This window comes from Mus musculus, chromosome 1, assembly GCF_000001635.26.
Source record: "Mus musculus strain C57BL/6J chromosome 1, GRCm38.p6 C57BL/6J".
In the NCBI taxonomy this organism is placed as follows: Eukaryota; Metazoa; Chordata; class Mammalia; order Rodentia; family Muridae; genus Mus; species Mus musculus.
The window spans coordinates 89,002,932-89,023,186 of NC_000067.6; the positions used below are offsets into that span (position 1 = coordinate 89,002,932).

At 44.8% G+C, this 20,255-nt stretch overlaps 2 long non-coding RNA genes across 7 annotated transcripts in view; one reads left to right on the forward strand and one right to left on the reverse strand.

Annotated features, from left to right (window-relative positions):
* Positions 1-13,247, reverse strand: part of Gm34194 — a 36,434-nt gene extending 23,187 nt beyond the window's left edge. Inside the window, exons 1-3 of one of the 6 annotated variants that reach the window (XR_003947920.1) lie at positions 13,042-13,247; positions 11,977-12,080; positions 81-203 (exon numbers count right to left, since the gene is read on the reverse strand). This is a non-coding gene — a long non-coding RNA (predicted gene, 34194). Of the gene's footprint in view, positions 1-80; positions 213-11,976; positions 12,081-13,041 lie in introns of all 6 variants that reach the window. The other 5 variants (XR_003947918.1, XR_003947921.1, XR_001779082.2 and 2 more) reach the window with 5 other exon arrangements.
* 1700067G17Rik (RIKEN cDNA 1700067G17 gene) lies at positions 13,182-19,279 on the forward strand. Its single transcript, NR_040471.1, has 3 exons — positions 13,182-13,441; positions 13,615-13,718; positions 19,041-19,279. It is a non-coding gene; the product is annotated as an RIKEN cDNA 1700067G17 gene (long non-coding RNA).
* Positions 19,280-20,255: the final 976 nt, after the last annotated feature.

Here is a 20,255-nt window from a genome sequence, read left to right on the forward strand (position 1 = left end):
GATAGTGTTTACAGTGGGTCCTCCATGCCCGGAAGCTTCCTCTCCTTTACTTAAGAGTTCAGTAATCAGAACATACATACCTTCTCTGTAGCAACACTGATACTGTCTGAGACACTTCTCATAAATGTCCCCTCCTGTAGACTTTTTTATCCACAACATCTGAGTTTTTGTAGCAGTAGATAGCTTCCTCAAAGTAAGACCTCCTGAGGAAACTCAAAGAACAAAACAAAAAATGCCAAGTTGCCATGATGGTAGACAAGACAAGATGGGTCTGTGCCCAGCCCAGCCTCTGTCTCAAGTCTGGCCTAAGAATTCTACAGCAAAGACAGGGGAGGGGGTGGAAACTTTGAAACACAAATATGCTTGTGATTGTTACTTTCAATTACCAACTGGACATGATCTAGAACCTCCTGGGACAGAAGTCTCAGTGAGGGAGTATCTAGACCAGATTGGTCTGTGGACATGTCTACTACTGGCAGCAGGGTAGAGAGGTAATGGTGGAATCTTATTTATTTATGCTAATTGGTTTGACAGGATCCAGCCCACTGTGGGTGGTGTCATTTCTTAGGCTCCGTGCTAAGTGTAGAGAAGGGGCTGAGTACTGGTAAGCATGCATACATGCATGCATTTCTCTCTGCCCTTGACTGTGGACATGATATGAACAGCTGCTTCAATTCCCTGCCTTGATGGACTGTTATCTGGGATTGTAAACTAAAACTCTTTCTCCCTTATGTGGCTTCTGTTGGGTATTATATCATAGCAGGAGAACGAAAGTTAGACAAAGATCATGCTGGGAGAGTGGAAGCAGACAAAAGTTGTCCCTGAGACTTTACTCTTCTGTAGCATTTGAGAAAAACAAAAACAAAAACAAAACAAAAAAACCAACCTCTGTGGTAAGAAAGAAGGCCCCACGGAAAAGGTTCAAGACAAGCTCACATCAGATCATCTGCTAGCTTAGGATGCAGTGATGGAGGGCAAAGCTACTCAACCCTGGAATGTCTTGTTTCCCCAGCCAGTGTGTCAGCCTCTAGCCAGCTCTGACACTTCATGAATATTCATGAGCATTGTCTTAGTGCATTCAGAGTATCCTGGAGTTTGAGCTCTGCCTCTACATTTCCCTGTGTCTTCACCCTACCACCCCCCCCCCCCCGAAGTCAAGTTAAATAAGGATGTAGCCCTTACACTTTTCAAAAATATTGAATTTAATTCTATTATTATCTTACCCTTCCCTCCCCAAAGTACAGATTTCTATCGGGTTATTCCTAACTATATCTGGTAGCAATGTCACAATGTCCCTGATGGAAATGTCAGATGGAGTCCTCTATCTCCGGTACATACCGGCATTGTAGCACCGGCCAGATCTGACTCCCAGGAGTGAGGAATCACACTAGTTTCTGAATGGAGAGTCAGTACAGAAGATCACAGTAGAAACTCAGAGCGACACATGCCTAGTTGGACCACAGCTCTGTTGCTTTGGCCTAGGGAAAAGTACTCATTTGGGTAACTTAGGTTTTCTGGGGGTTTACTAGGGGATCATACTCATGACAGCTTCCAATCTGTGCCAGAACCCACAGCTTAAAGCAGCTCAAATTTGACCTCTTATGAGTCTGAAGTTGAAAGTCTAGCTAAAGCAAAGATGTCAGAAGGGCTTGTCACTCCTGAAGGCTGCAAAAGATAATATGGTTCCCTGACTTCCCAAAGCTTGGAAAGGTGTCTTAGGGTTTTACTGCTGTAAACAGACACCACGACCAAGACAGCTGTTATAAAGACAGCATTTAATTGAGGCTGGCTTACAGGTTCAGAGGTTCAGTCCATTATCATCCATACAGGGAGTAAGGCAGCACCCAGGCAAGCATGATGCAGAAGATGCTGAGAGTTCTACATCTTCATCTTCAGGCTGCTAGCAGAATATTGGCTTTCAGGCAGCTAGGATGAGGGTTTTATAGTTCACACCCACAGTGACACACCTACTCCAACAAGGTCATACCTTCTAATAGTGCCACTCCCTGGACCTGGCATATACAAACCATCACAAACGGCCACAGCTGTCCTTGGCTATGCTGGTTCCTTGCTCTCCAAAGCCTTTGGGGCCACAGAACCCATCTCATAGCATTCTGAGTTCTACCTGCAGCTCCCACTTATAAGTACCCTAGTATTACCTTGGGTCTGTCCGGAAAATCCAGAGTCATGTCTCTATTTTAAGGCTGATGAGCACACCAATCCCACCTTTACCCTTAATCCCTTCTTACCATGCAAAGCATGTGATCACAAGTTCTAGAGATTAAGATTATTCATTTTTCAGACCACATCACCTTCATTCTCTCTCTGTGCTTGCAGCTGTGGATGTGACTGGCTGTATAGTTTGATGAATAAGGAGCATACAGTGCTGGCCATGTGCCTAGTGCTTCCTCTAACAACAAGAATCACCAAGATACACAGTGTTCTGCAAGACCTGCATGCTTTCTCTTGCTGTGATGAAATATCCAAATATCCCCAAAGCCAGTTGGGGAGAGAAGAAAAGGCTGTATTTGACTTATACATCCTGATCATAGCCCATCTTTGATTGAATCCAAGGCAGAAACTCAAGACAGGAATCTGGAGGCAGGAAGCAGAGGCCATGGAGGAACTTTGCTTGCTGGCTTGTTTTCCCAATGGCTTACCCAGCCTGCTTTTTATACACCTCGGGACCACAAGCACCAACCACACTGGGATGAGCCCTCTCACTTCAATCAGTAACCAAAAAAATGCTCCCACCAACTGTGTTACAGACCAATCTGTTGGAGCCATTTTCTTAATTGAAGTTCCCTCTTCCCAGATGAACCTGGCTTGTGTCAAGTTGACATAAAACTAACCAGCACACCCCAGAAAGATTCTGGCTAATGCTGCCACACAGGCTGTCATCCTTAAGTCATAGCAATCATCTGCCAAGTTTCAGCTAACCTCTCTTGTACCTTGTGTAGAATAAAAATAGCCAAGACTCAGCGCCCAAACTCCTGTGACTTTTCACTCCAGCCACAGGGAGGGAGGATGTATAGCCATGCTCCTACTAGAACTCAGAGTCCATGAGAGCAGTAACATTCCCTTGATACTGAAATCAAGTTTCAAAGCACCCAAGAGCAGCAGACTCCCTTTCTGGGGAATACAGAATAAATTAGCCTCACTCTCAGGAGACAGCTGTGTGGCACATCTCTCTACCCGACATGGATATGAGTTGCCCCTTCGTCATTCTCCACATGTCTCTTTGTGACAGTCATCTCCATGGTTCTGGGAGCTTTTCCTCAAGCTGTCCTTGTCCTTCAGATCCTCAGCAATCCTGAAGTGACACCTAACTTCCGAGTATCCTTTCTACTGAAGGTGGATATACACTGTCCTTAACCATCTACTGCACAAGGGCAGAGGGGCTGTGAACATGAGCGCAGCTCCTCGGTGTTCTGAATCAGCATAGCTGCACAATTTGGACAATATTAAATATGAAGGAAGACTATGCACTACGAGATCCGGGGCTCAGAGACAGCTGCTTCTTCCAACAGGCGCTGCAGTGCAAGTCAGGCATGGTGAGCACATCTAGACCCCAGCAATGGGGAAGTAGGGGCAGGATGACCTAGAGTCCAACGGCATCATCATCCTCTGATGTATGGTGCGTTCAAAGCCAACCTGAGCTATATGAGACCCTTACTTAAGAAAAACACCACCACCACCAAAACCCAACAAAATAGCAAATTTTCATTAATATTCCTGTGGCTCACAACCATCTGTAATGGGATCCAATGCATTCTTCTAGTGTGTAGACAGCTGCAGTACTCATATACATAAAAAAATCTTGAGAAAAAGACACCTAATAGAATACAAATTTCTATTTTTTTTAAAGATTTATTTATTTAACGTATGTGAGTGATCTATTTCATGTACACCTGCATACCAGAAGAGGGCATCAGATCTTACAGATGGTTGTGAGCCACCATGTGGTTGCTGAGAACTGAACTCGGGACCTCTGGAAGAGCAGCCAGTGCTCTTAACTGCTGAGACATCTCTCCAGCCCTGAATACAAATTTCTAAAAAGTGATTAATTATATGTGGTATCTTCTTTATGATGAAGCAGTGGTTGGGAAAGGTTTAACATTTTTTCCAACCTTTAGTAGTCTACCCCAAATTTCTTTGTGACTTTGTGTAGCTTAATGACTGGATGTTTCTAATCCTTCCCACTGCTAGCAAACGGTCCCCTCTGGTACTCCTGAGGTACCATCTTTTAAAATCTATATTTCATCTCTGCTTCCCCAAACAAAACTGGGGAAGTGGCTCATGTGGCCACTTTTCCTGGTTCTCACATGTCAGCAGGCCTTTAGGTCTGGTCTTTCTTCTCCCCTATCCTGTCACTCTCAGTCTCCTTCCTCTATCCCAGTTCCTAGCCCACACAAATCTCAAAGTCCCACCTCAATGAACCTGCCCAGCCATTGGCTGTTGGCTCTTTATTGATCAATCAAAAACCAATTGGAGACAAGGACCTTCAGCATTTGGACATGCAGATTCCTGATTTGGGGGGCCAGATTAATTCAAAGCATGAGAACCAATTCCCAGCAACTTTGAACTTCACAATGCTGTTCTCAGCTCTTATCGTTAGACATCATCTTCAGAGTCTAAAATTTAGTTTCGCCATTTTCCATCATTCCTATAACGTTGTCGTATTCACAGATGGTACCCTTGGCACTTTCAATGAGGCCTCGTTCACAGACTGGCAAACTTCCATTTCCCGTCTCCATGTATACTGTCAACTCATTAACATTGAACTCATAGCCAACAACACCTATCTCTCACCCGAAGCCTACTACACACATCTATTTTCTCCTGAGGACACATCACAGGCTTCTCCCACCAGACAGCTCCTCAGGACTGCATGTGGGGTCAATTCAAATACAGAGATCAGCAACAAAACACTCAAAACTTCAGAGAATGTGGCACAAATAAGGAACGACTAATTGGCAGTATTGAGAGTTGCAGCAAGATACAGAGTCACCTTGTTTGACCTCGGAGCAAAGCATGTTGGAAAATCAAAGGTTGGCTGTTCTACACACCCTCTGAGAACAACTAACGAACGAACAACTGCAGCTATTGACTTTGGAGTCTGGAGAGTGTTTTAATAAATAGATGAGTTTGCAAAAGCAAGGAATATGGAATGAGGGTTAGTGCTATCAGATGCTACCTCAAGAGTGGGCTGTGGGTCATGTCAACTGATACATGGCTCATAGGGTATCCAGGTATAGCCTCTCCAAGGTGGTGGTCTCAGGGAATTGGACTGCTTAGTTCTGATTTTCTTTTTTCAAATTAGGTGTGTTCCTATGTCCAATATCTACAATTACATCAAATATCACTATGTATTCTTAGCAAAACTAAGGACTGGGAGAACTCTGAAGTATGTTTTGTGGGAGAATCTTAGTAACAAACTACCTGGTGAACTGGAGAGATGACAGCTGAGAGGGCAGGGCATTTGCTGCCCAAGTGTGAGGACCAGAGTTCAGATCCCCAAGAGCCATGCATGTCAGAAAAACATAGCACCCACAGACATAGCAGCCCATCTGTAATCCCAGCATATGAGAGAGAGAGAGAGAGAGAGAGAGAGAGATTAGCCAAACCAGTGAGCTCCTACTTTATCAAGGGACCCGGCCTCAAAATATAAAGAAAAAATGATGAAGAAATCCATCATCAATCTTGAGCCTCCATGTACCACACATATGCATACACATACACACACACACACACACACACACACACACACACACAGAGGCCAGAAAGAAAGGACCATAAAATACAAATTTTTTTCCAAACCATTTATGAGTGTATAAATTAATTACATCACAAGCAGGTCCTAAAAAGTTCTCTGAGGGCAGCATTTAATTAAAAAAAAAAATTACTCTTCTAGCCAGGCAGTGGTGGCGCATGCCTTTAATTCCAGCACTTGGGAGGCAGAGGCAGGCGGATTTCTGAGTTCGAGGCCAGCCTGGTCTACAGAGTGAGTTCCAGGACAGCTGGGGCTATACAGAGAAACCCTGTCTCATAAAACAAACAAACAAACAAACAAACAAAAATTACTCTTCTGTGAAGAGACACCATGATCATGGCAACTTTTTATAAACTTTTACATTTAATTGGGGCTGGCTTACAGTTTCAGAGGTTTAGTCCATTATGAATCATCATGTCAAGGAGCATGGCAGCATGCAGTCAGACATGGTGCTAAAAATGGAGCTGAAAGTTCTATATCCAGTTCCTCAGGCAGCAGCAGGAAGTCCCAGTAGGTAGGGAGACACTGAGACTGTCTTGGGCTTTTGAAACCCCAAAGCCCAGCCCTAGTGACATACTTCCTCTAACGAGGCCACGCCCACTCCAACAAGGCCACACCTCCTAATCCCTCTCAAATAGTGCTACTCCCTAATAACCAAGCATTCAAATATATGAGTCGGGGGGGGGGTGTCATTCTTATTCAACCACCACAATTGGCAAGAATCCATTTAGGAAATAAGCCCACCCCTACATCCTTCCCCTAGCTTACACAAACCTAAGTTCTTCCCAATTAGAAAGTTGTTGCCATACAATCCATTTACAAAAAGGACCAAATAGTTTAACACCTCACTTAGATACTCCCAATTATGCTAGAACATTGGACCTAGCCCAGAATGGTCTAGGAAAACTGGGACTCCCTACCTATGGAGGTACCGTACGAAAATGTAAACCCAGCAACATCTTCAAGGCTGGTTTGGTTGTAATGAATTGTATCTTGCCAATTATGATACAAATTGCTTCCAGAGGACACAAGCTGAACTCTTGCCTATAAAGGCACATTGAGCAGATCTTAATTGGCTCACAAACTCCTGCAAACTATCTGAGAGATCTGTCAACCTGGGCAGCTTACTCTTGTAAGAAACTAATGATGTGTCCACAGTGATTAACGACCACTGTGCTGGGGGGGGGGGGGGATGAGGCATTCAGAAGTGACTTTTGCAGCAGTCTATTTGAATGTGTTACCCTTGACTCTTTCCCTAACTTGACCACATCTGGGCCTTATTTCCTATTGTCATTCTGTCTTCTAAAGGGTTAGGTTTGAACTTTAACCCCTCACCTCTAGAGATGTAACAACTCTAAGCAGGTATATCAAGGCAGAAACAGGAGATCCTTTCTCCATTTCTATGCTCAGCTCTCTCAAAACCAACTCAATCAACTTCCAAGACTCTTGATCAACAGCAAGATGGAGTCTTTCTGGCATTCCAGATACTTAAAGGCACAGTTTTATTTCAGATGGTCTGTCCATCCCTCCTCTGCATGTAGACACAGCCTACATTATTTTGTCCTGCTTGCCAAAGATGCTGATGTTATCACAATACTGCTTGGTGTCTTTCGTGGGGTTGTGCTGGAATCTGAGTCCCTTGGCATTGCCTGCAGTACATCCTGTGTTTACATGTGCACAATGTATGTGTGTGCAAGGCTTCCTGAGGACAAGTGATTCAGGCATTCCCCAGACTCTCAGAGGGATCACTCAAGACTGGAGAAAGGTCATGGGGGTCTGGAGAGAGGGCTCAGCCATTAAGAGTACGTGTTGTCTATCATGAGGAGCAGAGGTTGCACACTAGTACCCATGTCAGGAAGCTCTCAAATGTCTGCAACTCCAGCTCTCCCATGCGCACACACACACACACACACACACACTATTTTTTTTAAATAGAGAAAAGTCAAAACACTTATGCCTGCTTCAAAAGGAATATCATTCCATGGGCAGATGGATATGTCTAGGCTATATTTTATATGCACATAAAAACTGTGGCCTGTCCCCAAAATGTCAGAGCCAATCTCTACCTTCATGTTCCTCTGACATGTCTCATGTACTCAAGCCTCTTCATGTATACAGGCCTCCCCCTAACTCTTTTCGGTATCTGACTCCGTCCCTACTGGGACTTAAAGGATCCCAAACTCCTCTTCCTTGGGCCCTTTCACGAGCTTAGTACATCTCCCATTCCAGAAAATCCTCCCTACCCTTACCCTGCTCAGGTATTGAAATAAATTAACGCCACCTCCTCTGTGTTTCGGAAAATTGAAGACTCCATCTTCTACTATCTGCATGGGTGAAGAATATTGTGTGGCGAGAAGTGGGGAAATGGACATTCTACAAAAATAAAACCAAAACTGCATTTCCAAGATGTCCCTCTTAAGATTTAATGGCACTTAAAACTGACTTTAAAGTTCCCACAGCCTTGCACAGGATAAATGTTCATGAAAGGACCTGGTCACTAGGACAGTTGGGAGACTGTGCTGGCCCTGGGTTAAACCACAGCAGAGCTTCTGAAAACAGGTCCTTCAATCTGTGATCCTCAGTCATGACACCAAATTCTTTGAAAAAGCTCAGAGTAAGTGAAGTATATGCTTGGGGGTGGGGGGCTCAGTGTCCTCATAACTCTGTACCTGGGGGTGACTCTCTCAACTCCTTGACCTGGTTTTCTCTGTAAATATTCAAATAAGCAGCAAGCTTTAATGGCTATTTTATTGGGTTCTTACATCTACACATTTCTCCATCCAAATCTCTTCTAACTCCTCAATACTAGTTGAGAAAGAAGGTTAGAGGGGAAAGGGGTGTAGATTCCTTTAGACAACTTCCTGCTGATGAGGGGCGTCGAGTTCCATGGGGAAGTCCAATATTGGTCCTCAGGATGGCTGCAACCAACAAACAGCAAAAGTGATTGGCAGCAGCAACTGGCAAAAGCAGCAGCAGGAACCAGCAGACGCAGCAGCCTCCACCGCCTCTGGGCCTCAGAGCCGCTGGCACTTTTATACCCTCTCAAGCGTCCCCCGCAATCCAAACATAAACTATCTTCAGCTGGCAGAATCTTGCCCCTTCCAGGGCAGGAAACAACCATAGTCAGCTGCTGTGATCATCTGAAGCAGTCCATAGTCCACATCTGGGACTAAAACAAATATATTTACATAGCATAACTGGTTGTTTTTTGTTTTTTGTTTTTTAAGAAAACAAAATCGGCCAGGCAGTGGTGGCGCACGCCTTTAATCCCAGCACTTGGGAGGTAGAGGCAGGCGGATTTCTGAGTTTGAGGCCAGCCTGGTCTGCAGAATGAGTTCCAGGACAGCCAGGGCTATACAGAAAAACCCTGTCTTAAAAAACAAAACAAAACAAAACAAAACAAAACAAAACAGAAACCAAAATTCTCACTGCAGATCTCTAAGTTCAATGAGAGACCCTGTCTCAAAAGATAAAGTGAAGGGTATGGGTGGGGGGACCTCAGTATCAACCTCTGGCCTCCTCACGCATACACACACACACACACACACACACACACACACACACACACACACACACACACGTGTTCACGCGTGCGCGTGAGTGCGCTCTTGCACCCAAATGCTCACGTATATGCCATACACCCCCTCCCCACCCCTCAGAGTTCAGGAGTCTTGGGTACTGTCCTTCAATGTTGACTTTTGTTCTCTATGGAATCTCCTGTTTATAAAGAATGCACCCAGAACAAGGCTGTGTTTTTAATGATCTCCTCCCCCAGCATTTGACCCTGCAGACAGCATTCTGGTTTGTTTAGTTTTTTGGTTTTTTTTTTTTCCTACCCAAAAGCAGTGCCTGTGCATAATTCTCCGTGTCCTTCACCTCTCTGTGTGAGTTGCCTGAGGAGCAGGGATTATGGGCTCATTGAACACTGCCCTTTTAAGGTTGTCTCAAATCTACAAGGATTTGGCCCATTTTCTGCAGGGGAACTCTGGCTTGCAGGCTCTGCTTAGTTTTCTTTTGTTAAAGAATGTAATGAGAGCAAGCCTCCAGAGCTTGGAGACAGATAAACCAAGAGCTGGTGAAACCCCTTTGATGCTTTTGGTCCAAGCCAGCAAGCCCTCCCTGCAGGAGGAGTTCCACGGGTACCCAGGGACATGACCGCACTCTGGGAACAGGGTCTGTGTGGCTTTTAGGTCGCTCTCTGTTTCAGGATATGCAGCAAGACTTCCGGCCCCTCTGTGGAGGCTGGCCTTCTTACTTACTGCACTGCCTCTATTTTGTCTACACTGCTGACCACAAGGCAGATGGCTGACCCATCTCCAGACTTGTCTCTCTTCTGTTCGACTGCATATTTCATCTGTGTGGTGTCTAGAAGCTATCCTGTACTCCTGTGACCATCCTGTGACCTCCTCTTAAAAATAACCAATTTGTGCCTCTTTTTGAACCTCGAAGTGCTTCACAATCAAATGCCAGATAAATCCCACAATGTCCCATTCAAAGTGGCACAAAAGGGCAGGAGGCAAGCTTTCTTGGTGGTTACAATAAAAGTCTCGACCATGTGATTTTCTACTTTGGGTTACCCGAGTCAAAGACACTTCTCAGAAAAAGCAGAAATGCTTGCCAGACTCACTAGGGTAAGTATTTCTGCCTTGTCAATGGCAAGATTTTGGAAATACAGAACAGCTTCACAACCAAGACCATCAAACTTTGTTTGAAGACTGAAGCCTAGCTCTTGAGTAGCTGCTTTAGGGACAGGGCAGGAGAAGAGAGAGGGGAGGGACACACACTCCATCTCACGAAACTCGGAGCAGTGCAAAAAACTGATGTCACATCTTCTACTTCTTTTTCTGTTTCTTATTGGGATGCTAGAGACCAAGCCTCGGGTCTCCCGGACATTAAGCGGCACTACCCTACACCTCAGCTCTCTTTTGACTTTTTCTGGTTCTTAGTCAAGATCTCAGAAAGCTGCCCCAGTTGCCTTCAAATTCCTGGTACATTCAGCCCAGGCAGGCCTTGAACTTGTGATCTTCCTACATCAGCCTCTAAAGTGGCTGAGATGTCAGGTCTCTATCCCAAGGCCTAGCTCTTAACTCCTTATTATAGATAAGGAAAGTGAGGCTCAAAGAGGTCCCATACCTTGCCCAAGGTCACCCCAAGCAGTAGAATCAAGATTCAATATTGCGTGTAGACTATGCTAACCGTTTCCTAAGGCCTTTTCAGTGGGACCAGTTACCAGAAGCAGAATCCCAGAATCCCAGCCTCTGGCTATGTGAACTCGCGGGTGACCTAGAAAATGGAGTACCATGCCAGAGAGAAAAGAAGGCCCCATGAAAGAAACAACAGAAGCCTATCCTCAGAAATGGCCCCCGCTCAGCCCTCAAAGCACCTGATTGGCTCTCCATTCCTCTGATAACTATGATGCCTGAGGAGGCTCATCCCAGAGGCATTAGGACTTCCAAAGCCAGCCAGGGTGAAAAAGGAAGCAGATACAGGGCCCAGGCCACAGTGGAAGAGAGGGCAGCCTCAAAGTAGGTGTCTTTTGTGTTCTGAGAACGGTGGAGTTACATTGGATTCATGGATAGAATATGGCAGAAAGTGTCTTCGGGGAGGAACAGGGTGGGAGGTATTATGTGACTTTTTCTGTTCATGTGGGGAGACATGAACCCCAGGTAGGGTACCATCGACAGAGCAGAGAAGCAATTCCACCCAAGCTTTAGGTGGGTGAACCAGTGGGCTTCCTGTGCTTTACTTACAAGAGCATGCTCCTTATAGAAGCATAGATGACTCAAAGCCAGCCCCAGCACGGGACTCGCCAGAGGGGCATCTTTGGAACGCCATGTACAGCTCTGGCTCCTGCAAAGAGTCTCCTCTCTCAAGCAATTTCTAATAGTATATTGCCCCGGGGAGAGCCTTATGAGTCCTGTAACTTTCTCTCTCCATCTAGGAGAGGGTGCATTGAAAGGTCTTTCCTTCAAAGAGAGGGTGCAATTGGGAGGTGACACCTACTACACAAATGGAATCAAGTCAGAATAGAGGTGAGGCCAGGGGACCCAATGTGGTATTCAGAAAATCAGAGCCTAAATCAGAGATTAGCACGCTCTGTAGACAGAGTGGGGGACTGGGCACTGGACTAAAATTAACAGGCAGAGGAGAGCACCTGGCAGGAAGCCCCCACTCCAAGACACCTTTAGCATAGCCAAAATTACCTCAAAAACACAGAGGATCTCCCTAGCACTGCGCCTGGTCAGCCAGACAAGGTCAGACAGGCATCCCAGAAAACATGTGGAAAACACTGACCAATCAGCACCGACTGGAGGAGAAACAAGAAAAATAAGTTGAAATCTACCATAACCAGAAAACACACTAAGGATCTAGCAATAACAATAGAGGTGCTTTATTAAGAAAATATGTTTCTCCTGGCTGTGAGTTCAGGATATGATGATCTAGGGAGGGTTGTATCAGGGAATAAAATGGAAACCAGAAGAGGAGACCTGGTATGGACCTTCAGCCTATGGGCAAACACAGTTGAGTGCACACCTCATGTATATACCATATACAGACACACATAAAATCAAATTGAAAGGTTTAATTAGATTCCATATATAAAAACGAAGTGAAGGCAAAAGCTTAATTCTCAGGCACAGACAGACTCTCTGGAGGATAGGGAGGAAATAGTTAAAGGAGGGGGGTTGGAGGGGAAGACAGCAGGTAAACAGGCTATTGTATGCTCTGAAAACGCCTTCTCAGCCATCACACACCTGCTCAGGATCAGCACAGGCAGCCGTTAAACTTGGACCATTTTGGAGAGAAACACAAGGGAGCCAACTACCGTCCCCTCCCAGACCTCCAATTAAGCGTGGCATCTGCTGAGTCATGAGGTCAGAGCACTCCTCCAAGCAAAAGTGCAGACACCGCCCAAAGTACCTGCGTGCCTGGGAGCTGTGGAAACTAGGAGAGGCACGGGGCGGTTTCTGTGACCAAGCCTGGGCAGGATATAAAAACTCAGCACAGAAGCAGGTCTAACGCGCAGGCAAGGAAGCTTCTGGAAGCCGGATAGGAAAGACATTTCTCCGAGTTGCATTAAGGAAAAACCAACCCCTACCCTCACCCTTGCCCCTGTCTGTCTCTGTCTCTCTAATTTCTGACAATAAAACATTTTCTCTGATTCGACAAGTTTTCTCCCTTCTTTACAGTTCTGCCTGGCTTTCTTTTGCTATGATAAAAACCAAAACTAAAAGCAACTTGGAAGTGAAAGGGTCTGTTCCCCTTACCTCTCTGCGGTTCCCAGTTTTGCTTCTGATTTCAAAGCGGTTACTCCACCCCCAACCTGAAACTCAGTGTTCCGATGTTCCTTCTCTGTTCCTGAATAAGGAAGCCTCGTGGTGCCAAGTCTAGGTGTGGACTCTTAACTGAGGCCATTTTGTTCTAGTGACCCTGGAGGGCGAACTCCATCTTTAACTCAAAAAACATCTGTCTTTCTTCGTCTCCCTTTTGGTTTCGACCTCCTGAAGTGCACGAGGTCTCCCCCTCTCCGGGCTGCTCACACCTCTTCCCTTCCTTTCCCCTCCATCTCTTTTTCAGACCATTGGCTTCTATCTCAGTAGCGGGGATGTTTCTCAGGCTCCTGGTCTACTCAGCCAGCAGCGCTCCATTTCTTCAGCATCAGATATGGTACTCACTGCCTTCCCATGCCCACGGTCCTCAACTCCAGCTCCTTGGCGGCTTTCCCACTCAGGAACCCTCTGTGGGTTCCCTCCCCTCCTCAGCAAACACTCTTGTTTTTTGTTTTTTGTTTTTTGTTTTTTCTGAAATTGCAGGTGACTTTCTATCCCTAATTCTTAGAGGCAGCAGGCTCTGGTGGTTCACTGTCAAGAAACTAGATGGATTCTGACACATGTGATCTAAGTTCCTTCCTTTAAGTGCCTTCTGGACTCCGTGAAATTTAAAGGCAAGTAAAACAAATAAATTTTCCCAGGCCACCTCAGACATATGTATCCTGTAGAGACCAGTGAGGGAGATGGAGCCTCGCTATAGTGACCCAGGGCATCGTCTAATAGAGATTTTTTGTGCTGGATTTCTTCTCACGCCCACAGCCAGCGCTAGAACACAATAACCAAAATATCTTGATTCATCCAAAAATAATCTTCACCTCAAAAGCCATTTTTAATTGGCAGATAAAATTGTATAAATTATCATGTACTGCATGCCATTCCAAAGTATATACACATTGTGCAATGAATAATTTGGTTAATTAATGTATGTGTTGTTTTGCATAGTTAGTATTTGAAGTGAGACTATATAAACTCTTAGCATTTTCTGAGAACATAATATGTATATTAACTATTACTATACTGGTGCTGTAGCGTGTGGTAAGTCTCTTGAAGTTACTCTTTATGTCCAATCATGTTTGTCTTCCTCCACTGACACTCCCCAAAGTTCCTCCTTCAACAATCCAGTCACCGTTCTACTCTTTCTCTGTCTCTCTCTGTCTCTGTCTCTCTCTATATGTGTGTGCATGTGCGTGTGTGTGTGTGTGTGTGTGTGTATTGAACTCATATTTTTTAGATTCCACACATCACTGAGGTCATGATGTATTTGCCTTTCTTTGTCTAACCTCTTCATATACCATAATGTCAGGTTCATTTAAATTGTCTCAAATGTTAGGATTGCCTTTCTTAGGGCTGAATAGTATATTCAATTGTGTATATATGTCCTGTTTTCCTTATGCATATTGCATTGATGGACACAGGTTGGTTGCACAACCAGTGTGAATAGTGAACAGTACTGCAGTGACCTCTCTCTCTCTCTCTCTCTCTCTCTCTTTCTCTCTCTCTCTCTTTCTCTCTCTCTCTGGGTGTGTGTGTGTCTGTGTGTGTGTGTGTGTGTTATTAATAGATGATATGATGGTTCTATATTTCGTTTTCTAGGGATAATTTCCCAATGCAAAATTATCTTAACTTATGAAAAGCAACTAATGAATATAATACTATGTTTCTTTACTGTAAGGGAAAGACCTGCACACTTTTGTATAAGTTGCTTTTTCTGTTTTCATCTGATGTCATATGTCCTAGTCAACTTTAATTGTCCAAACTTGACATAGCCTAGAGTCACCAGAGGTAGGAGACTCAACTGTTCCAATCAGGGATATTGTACTTGCTTGCAAGCATATCTGTGGAGGATTGTCTTGATTGCTAATTGGCTCACTGTGGGTAGCACCATTCCCTAGGCAGATGGTCCTGGGCTGTACAAGAAAGCTAGCTAAGCACAGCCTGCTGATGAACCAGCAAGCAGCAGCCCTCCATGGTTTCTGCTTCAAGTTCATGCTTGAGTTCTCACCCTGACTTCCTTTAATGATGGACTGAGGTCTGGAAATGTAAGTCGAATAAAACCTTCCTACTCTAAGCTGCTAAAGAATGCAACTAAAACAGCATATACAGTATGCCTTATATCCCTTACCATTTCATAGTGTGCCGCCCTTTGTCACAGGTACACCACTCTGTCAGAACCCACCAATTCCAAAGACCCATCTCATACTGACAACCAAAAGCTTTCTCAAGGCGAGTTTCTGGGTTGATTGGTGGGTTTAACATCAGTTTCGTTTGCATTGTGCTTGCAAAGATCCATCATTATCTCAATAGTGTCTTAAATATCCTTGAAACACAAATTAAGAATTTTATTTAAAAAATGCTTCGGAGATGCTTATTTGCCTAAATAAACTTTTTAAAGAAAAAGATGTACTTATTTATTTTATGTAGCTGTCTTCAGACACACCAGAACATGACATCAGATCCCCTTACAGATGGTTGTGGTTGCTGAGAATTGAACTCAGGACCTCTGGAAGAGCAGTCAGTGCTCTTAACTGTTGAGCCATCTCTCCTGCCCAACTTTCATTGTTTATTGATTTATTTAATACTGCCAAGAGAACTCACCTTGAAATGTAAGGGATTTATGGCAGGACCTTCCATTTTCTATATGTTCCTACTATCTGCTTTTTGCAACTAAGTATAATGTTAGTATAATTTTAATTAATAGCCATAAGAAAATATTACTACAATGAGGTCCTCATGATAACCAACAAGTCTGTCTCTGAAATATGGAGAAATTACATGATAGGGTGAACTGTGAGTTTAAATTACAGGGTGAATGGCATGTGCTTGGAATATACTAGCTCACAAAGGTGGAGAATCTTAAGAGCTTTGACCTTCTGTATGTGGCTGCTCGGTAGACCAGGAAGAGAAGCAGACATGTTGGATTGGGTTTTGGTGCACTGTGGGAAGGATCACATGTCAACCAGAGAGAAGAAATCCCCTGGAACAGGCTCAGTTGGAGATGCTGGAGTGGTCCTGTGTGGAGCCTTTGGCTTCCTGTTTAACTTCAATTTGGGATTCAAAGCCCAGGTGTGAGTGCCAACTAGTCTCAGAGACTCACAGAGGCACAGCTGGTGCAACCCGTATATGGGGTCTGGGGGGTGGAGGGGAGAAAGAAGTCTACTCAGGTTTTGCTCAAGACTCCTGCCTGTCCCCTTCCCTGTCTCTGTCTTCTGCTGATTTGCTCAAGGTCACAAGGACTCCCACAGTTCCCTGGGCCCTGGCTTCCTTGCTTATACCTAGAGAAAAATTAAGCCCTGAGCTTTGCATCGATTGAGTGAGCCCCGAAACCATCCCTGTGGCTGACATATACTGCTAATGAGGTTTGTCCAGAACAGATCTTTCTGGCAAGTGGGTCTAGGATCAACAAATATCAATTAAGGAGCACCCTTAAACCCAAGGGGGACCAATCCCAATCAATCTCTTTTCTTAATAATTTATTTAATTTTATTTTTTATATGCATTGGTGTGAAGGTGTCAGATCCTCTGGAACTGGAGTTACAGATGGTTGTGAGCTGCCATGTGAGTGCTGGGAATTGAACTCAGGTCCTCTGAAAGAGCAGCCAGTGCTCATAACCATTGAGCCATCTCTCCAGCCCCCAATCCCAATCAGTTTTTATGCATCATCAGCTGCAATGGAGGGGATATCCACACTCCCTTCCAGGCTGCTCTTCCCATAGACAGGAGTAAAAAGCCAACATGTACTGAGCTTATTGGACACAAAGCTAGAGGCTTTCACCAATCCATTCAGCCCTGACAATAATCCCTTTAGAGATTGGTACATCACAAAGAAGGAGGCACCAGCTCCAGGAATTTGAGTCATTTGCTCAGATCACAGGGACCAATCGCATCAATGCTTCTAACACCAACTTCCTACCCAGTCCCAAGTGGGTTGTCCCTGGCTCAAGGCCAGTCAAGTTTACCATGGAAAGCACCTCCAGAGCCTGTGCCCCTGAAGTCATTGTTTGTGGTTTAAGTCATCTACAGGACATCTACATGCATGCATGGTTTAGACTGAAATCAGCAGGAAAATCAGACTCATGTTCCCTTTCCAGTTAGGCATTTTATAGCTGTTGGGTTTTTGGGTTGCGATATCAGATGCTGAAACCGGCTTACTCAGGGCTGATGCAACACTCAGTACCCAGGTGCACCGGATTTTTTTTTCATGACATCAGATCTCTGTGCTTGTCCCATGTGAGCAATCAAGATGCTATGAAGCAGAAGTTTGAATGTAACTCAAAAAGCAGAGGACACAAAATGAAAATGGAAAACATGATCTTCAGGGGAGCTGCAGAGGTCTCCACATCTCCTCCTGGCCCTGTGGCAATGCCAAGGTTGGGTCTGTGTAGCCTGGTTGAGTATAACATGGGGATGAGGGTTTTCTCTTTGCTCTGAAAGAGCAAAGGCTATGGTGGCCAATGTCATTGTGAGACTTAAGGAAAAACTTCTCCCTTCCCAGCAGACTTCGAGAAAGGGAAAATCCCACACTCCTTCCAAACTCTGAGATTTCTGCTCATTTATTACTGGTATTTTGGATCTGCCCCGATGGTCCCTGATTGCAATTCTAATTAGGGAAAAGGGGTCCAAGTGTGTAGGAGCTGGAGGTGGAAGCAGGTGTCTATCCTGTTCAGACACACACACACATACACACACACACACACACACACACACACACACACACACACACACACTAAGGTAGATGATCTCCATGGTCCAGCTGGAGGAGGCTCAGAGCAGGACTGCCCAGAATGTCTGGCTGGCCAGATAGGAAAGCTGGACACAGCCTTCATTCTTTGCATTCAAGCCAGAAAGGACTTTCTGCCCATGACAAAAAGAAGGTGTCAGCTGTTCCACAGACCTAAATATCTCAGCCACAAATGAACAAAGAGGAACAGAAAGACTTCAAGTTCTAACATTTTATAAAGATGCATTGTTCTTCCAAAAAGTTGCAGAGGACCTTCCTGGCTGAGCTACTCCAGATCTGAATGAACTTCACTGACTGCGAAAATACCCACGGGATAACTGCTTTCCTACGACAAAGCCCAAGATGTGAAGAGAACAAGCTAAAATTATTTTTCAAAATGGCACTGCAGTTTGGCACCAGGGAGGGTATTGTACAGTCGGGAGGGAGCTTGCAGGTTTGGTCCTGTTTTTAATCCCAAGAATAAGGTGAAGCATGAGAGACTGAGATGGCTGGGGGTAATGACATCAAATGTAATAAAATACAATACAAAGATATTTCTCATCTTCCTTTCTCTTCCCTTACAGTGATTTACTTGCTATTTAACGTCCTTTTAAGACTTAAAATTTAAGTTAGCAAGCCTTGTTATGTTCTGCAATTCATTACAAACACAAATAGAGTGTGTTGGGCTCACTCGTGGAGCCTCCAAAATGGCACCCTTTGTGTACTGTAGCGTGCATGCTCCTTGGTTTGGTTCTGCCAGGAACCCTAGCCTTAGGCACTCCTGGCGCATGTCTCCTCACAGGTAGCTCTTAGCTCACTGCTCAGAGCAGGAGGACTGAAAGAGACGTCTGGCCTTCCTTCCAAATGCTCACTTTCACTGCCTGTGGCTGCTGAACCAGGCCGGCACTGTGACTTAAACGGGTCCCGGTGCTGATTCTCCTCTTTCCTCCGTAGTTAACACTCAGGATAAGGACTTCATGTGGCATCCATACGTACACATCATTGCCTGTGGCTCGTTTTCATCTGCTTGTGTGTGTGTGTGTGTGTGTGTGTGTGTGTGTGTGTATTTAAACCTAAACTCCACCTATAAAGAGAGGGCATGCTGTTTGTCTTTCTTCCTGTATTTCCTCCTCTTGACACCCCCCCCAACTCTCCCTTTACTAGGCTCCATATGCTTCTATTTTTGTGTCATACATCTTTTGATCTTGTTTTTGCATAGGCTAGGAAGGACTCCACATGAATCCTTCTGCGTCTGGCTTATTTCAGCTAACAGGACAACCTCCAGTTCCATCCATGTGCGTGCAAATTACATCATTTCATTCTTTACCAATGAAGAGACCGTTTTTATATATCCCTCTTTCCACTGTCGTCTGTCGGTTGATGGATGTCCAGGCTGATTCCATATCTTGTCTGTAGTGAACGGTCTTGCAATAAAGACGAGTGTACAGGTGTCTGCGGACATGTTGACTTGGATTCCTTTGGGTGTTATTCCCAGGGGTGGTACACCCAGATGTATGGTGGCCCAGAGAGAACATTTTCCCCAGGAGATCCAGAAGTCCTTGTGTTGGAAGCAAGTTCTGGATGCCATGAGAAACTTGGCCTCTGGGGAACACCACTGCCCCCCGCTGAGCTTCTATCTGCCACTCAGCCACAGATGTGACACACTTACCCAGTGTGAGTCACCATAAATAATGACAGGCCAATATAATTATAGGGTTGTCTTTTAAAAAAAAAATGTTTGTGTCATTTGTGACATGGAAAAATGGATGTCAACTTTTAAAACATGAACTTTCCTTTTATTAAAACTTCCTAATGTTAAGCATATTTCATTTCGGCAATTAAGAACTCGTGTTTTGTCTCTAGACAAATTGTGTTAGAGACTGAAGCCGACATCATAATTGATGATGGCCTTGCTTTATCACTGTAAATTATATTTATTTGTTTAATATTTAATAGTAACAGATTTGCTGAACTCAAAGCTTCACATAGTCCTAAAATGAAAAATAGGCAAATTTCTCCCCTCCTCCCCTGCTGGCTTCTTGCTTCTGACTCATTTCCCCAAAAGGATGGCTGGTATCGATGCCTTAACTACTCCTGAGACTGCTTCAGACACATCTACAGCTTAAATTGTGCCCCATAACAAACATATCCCCCTGGCCTAACCCCTTGGTAGCCTGGTGACTAGGGCCTCACTTGGAAAGAGTCTGTCTGCCATGTAACTAAAGACCTCTGGCTAAGGTCACTAGGACAGGCCCTAAGGACAGGTGCCCTTTAAGAGGAGAGAGATGGAAAAAGATAGGAGAACCTGGGAAGAGAGCTGTGTGGAGTCTGGCCAAATTCTGAGAGACATGACACCGCCAGGAACCAGGAAGACTCTGGTGTGCCCAGAAGCCGAGCATGCAAATGTAGGATTTTTGTTAGAACCCGCAGGGAG